Source organism: Oncorhynchus kisutch, linkage group LG1, assembly GCF_002021735.2.
Source record: "Oncorhynchus kisutch isolate 150728-3 linkage group LG1, Okis_V2, whole genome shotgun sequence".
Taxonomy (NCBI): domain Eukaryota; kingdom Metazoa; phylum Chordata; class Actinopteri; order Salmoniformes; family Salmonidae; genus Oncorhynchus; species Oncorhynchus kisutch.
In genome coordinates this window covers 40,396,072-40,400,288 of record NC_034174.2, presented here as the reverse complement: position 1 = coordinate 40,400,288, position 4,217 = coordinate 40,396,072, and positions in this window count along the sequence as shown.

Sequence of the window (4,217 nt, the reverse complement as noted above, 5' to 3'; positions counted from 1 at the left end):
AATTGATGGGAAGATGGATGGAGCCAAATACAGGACCATTCTGGAAGAAAACCTGATGGAGTCTGCAAAAGACCTGAGACTGGGATGGAGATTTGTCTTCCAACAAGACAATGATCCAAAACATAAAGCAAAATCTACAATGGAATGGTTCAAAAATAAACATATCCAGGTGTTAGAATGGCCAAGTCAAAGTCCAGACCTGAATCCAATCGAGAATCTGTGGAAAGAACTGAAAACTGCTGTTCACAAATGCTCTCCATCCAACCTCACTGAGCTCGAGCTGTTTTGCAAGGAGGAATGGGAAAAAATTTCAGTCTCTCGATGTGCAAAACTGATAGAGACATACCCAAAGCGACTTACAGCTGTAATCGCAGCAAAAGGTAGCGCTACAAAGTATTAACTTAAGGGGGCTGAATAATTTTGCACACCCAATTTTTCAGTTTTTGATTTGTTAAAAAAGTTTGAAATATCCAATAAATGTCGTTCCACTTCATGATTGTGTCCCACTTGTTGTTGATTCTTCACAAAAAAATACAGTTTTATATCTTTATGTTTGAAGCCTGAAATGTGGCAAAAGGTCGCAAAGTTCAAGGGGGCCGAATACTTTCGCAAGGCACTGTACCTCGGGAACTCAAGTATAGACTTCCAGAAAGTTTTAACTTGTGATTTTCTACTTCAAGTGAATTACAGTCAGAAATGGTACAATCTTCAGTTTTCTGATCGATAAGAAGCCTACATGCCTCCAGTAAAATGGAAGATGTTTAATTGCAATATTAAAAGTACCATTTCAGTCAACAAACCTATGTCCTACTTTATTGTCTTAAAGGAAGCATCTTGATGCTGTTACTCAACTGATCCAATTAGCAATCTCAGACATTAACATAATGACATCTTCTCAAAAATAGATTTGCACTGAATTGGCTTTGTAAATTGTGGATCTTTGTCTGGAGAACACATTTCTGAGATGGTGGTCTTAGAAAAATAATCCCTCGTTTTGGTCATTGACATATAGTGTAGTAATACATATCCACAGCCATATATTTATGTATAAATATATCTACAGTTCAAGTGGGAAGTTTACATACACCTTAGCCAAATACACTGCTCAAAAAAATTAAGGGAACACTAAAATAACACATCCTAGATCTGAATGAATGAAATATTCTTATTAAATACTTTTTTCTTTACATAGTTGAATGTGCTGACAACAAAATCATACAAAAATTATCAATGGAAATCGAATTTATCAACCCATGGAGGTCTGGATTTGGAGTCACACTCAAAATTTGTGGATTAGTGGATTAGTGGAAAATTAGTGGAAAACCACACTACAGGCTGATCCAACTTTGATGTAATGTCCTTAAAACAAGTCAAAATTAGGCTCAGTAGTGTGTGTGGCCTCCACGTGCCTGTATGACCTCCCTACAACGCCTGGGCATGCTCCTGATGAGGTGGCGGATGGTCTCCTCCCAGACCTGGACTAAAGCATCCGCCAACTCCTGGACAGAGCGAGACATGATGTCCCAGATGTGCTCAATTGGATTCAGGTCTGGGGAACGGGCGGGCCAGTCCATAGCATCAATGCCTTCCTCTTGCAGAACTTCTGACACACTCCAGCCACATGAGGTCTAGCATTGTCTTGAAATAGGAGGAACCCAGGGCCAACTGCACCAGCATATGGTCTCAAGGGGTCTGAGGATCTCATCTCGGTACCTAATGGCAGTCAGGCTACCTCTGGCGAGCACATGGAGGGCTGTGCGGCCCCCCAAAGAAATGCCACCCCACACCATGACTGACCCACCACTAAACCGGTCATGCTGGAGGATGTTGCAGGCAGCAGAACGTTCTCCACGGCGTCTCCAGACTCTGTCACGTCTGTCACATGTGCTCAGTGTGAACCTGCTTTCATCTGTGAAGAGCACAGGGCGCCAGTGGCGAATTTGCCAATCTTGATGTTCTCTGGCAAATGCCAAACGTCCTGCACGGTGTTGGACTGTAAGCACAACCCCCACCTGTGGACGTCGGGCCCTCATACCACCCTCATGGAGTCTGTTTCTGGCCGTTTGAGCAGACACATGCACATTTGTGGCCTGTTGGAGGTCCTTTTGCAGGGCTCTGGCAGTGCTCCTCCTGCTCCTCCTTGCACAAAGGCGGAGGTAGCGGTCCTGCTGCTGGGTTGTTGCCCTCCTACGGCCTCCTCCACGTCTCCTGATGTATTTGGCCTGTCTCCTGGTAGCGCCTCCATGTTCTGGACACTACGCTGACAGACACAGCAAATCTTCTTGCCACAGCTCGCATTGATGTGCCATCCTGGATGAGCTGCACTACCTGAGCCACTTGTGTGGGTTGTAGACTCCGTCTCATGCTACCACAAGAGTGAAAGCACCGCCAGCATTCAAAAGTGACCAAAACATCAGCCAGGAAGCATAGGAACTGAGAAGTGGTCTGTGGTCCCCACCTGCAGAACCACTCCTTTATTGGGAGTGTCTTGCTAATTGCCTATAATTTCCACCTGTTGTCTATTCCATTTGCACAACAGCATGTGAAATTTATTGTCAATCAGTGTTGCTTCCTAAGTGGACAGTTTGATTTCACAGAAGTGTGATTGACTTGGAGTTACATTGTGTTGTTTAAGTGTTCCCTTAATTTTTTTGAGCAGTGTACATTTAAACTCAGTTTTTCACAATTCCTGACATTTAATCAAAGTAAAAATTCCCTGTCTTAGGTCAGTTAAGATCAGCACTTTATTTTAAGAATGTGAAATGTCAGAATAATAGTAGAGAGAATGATTTATTTCAGCTTTTATTTCTTTCATCACATTCCCAGTGGGTCAGAAGTTTACATACACTCAATTAGTATTTGGTAGCATTGCCTTTAAATTGTTTAACTTGGGTCAAATGTTGTGGGTAGCCTTCCACAAGCTTCCCACAATAAGTTGGGTGAATTTTTTCCCATTCCTCCTGACAGAGCTGGTGTAACTGAGTCAAGTTTGTAGGCCTCCTTGCTCGCACACACTTTTTCAGTTCTGCACACAAATTTTCTATAGGATTGAGGTCAGGGTTTTGTGATGGCCACTCCAAACCTTGACTTTTTTGTCCTTAAGCCATTTTGCCACAGCTTTAGAAGTATGCTTGGGGTCATTGTCCATTTGGAAGACCCATTTGCGACCAAGCTTTAACTTCCTGACTGATGTCTTGAGATGTTGCTGCTTCAATATATCCACATAATTTTTCCTGTCTGATGATGCCATCTATTTTGTGAAGTGCACCAGTCCTTCTTGCAGCAAAGCACCCCACAACATGATGCTGCCACCCCCGTGCTTCACAGTTGGGATGGTGTTCTTCGGCTTGCAAGCCTCCCCCTTTTTCCTCCAAACATAATGATAGTCACTTTGTTTTATCAGACCATCAGACATTTCTCCAAAAAGTCTGATCTTTGTCCCCATGTGCAGTTGCAAACCATAGTCTGGCATTTTTATGGCAGTTTTGGAGCATTGGCTTCTTCCTTGCTGAGCGGCCTTTCAAGTTATGTCGATATAGGACTAATTTTTACTGTGGATATAGATACTTTTGTATCGGTTTCCTCCAGAATCTTCACAAGGTCCTTTGCTGTTGTTCTGGGATTGATTTGCACTTTTCACACCAAAGTACGTTCATCTCTAGGAGACAGAACGCGTCTCCTTCCTAAGCGGTATGACGTGGTACCTTCAGGCATTTGGAAATTGCTCCTAAGGATGAACCAGACTTGTGGAGTTCTACAATTAATTTTCTGAGGTCTTGGCTGTTTTCTTTTGATTTTCCCATGATGTCAAGCAAAGAGGCACTGAGTTTGAAGGTAGGCCTTGATACATCCACAGGTACACCTCCTATTGATTCAAATGGTGTCAATTAGCCTATCAGAAGCTTCTAAAGCCATGACATAATTTTCTGGAATTGTCCAAGCTGTTTAAAGACAGAGTCAATTTAGTGTATGTAAACCTCTGACCCACTGGAATTGTGAATCAGAGTAATATAAGTGAAATAATATGTCTGTAAACAATTGTTGGAACATTGACATGTTCCCAAGAAAGCTAAGGTAACTGAGCTAAACGACTACCGCCCCGTAGCACTCACATCCGTCATCATGAAGTGCTTTGAGAGACTAGTCAAGGACCATATCACCTCCACCCTACCTGACCTGACACCCTTGACCCACTCCAATTTGCTTACCGCCCAAAT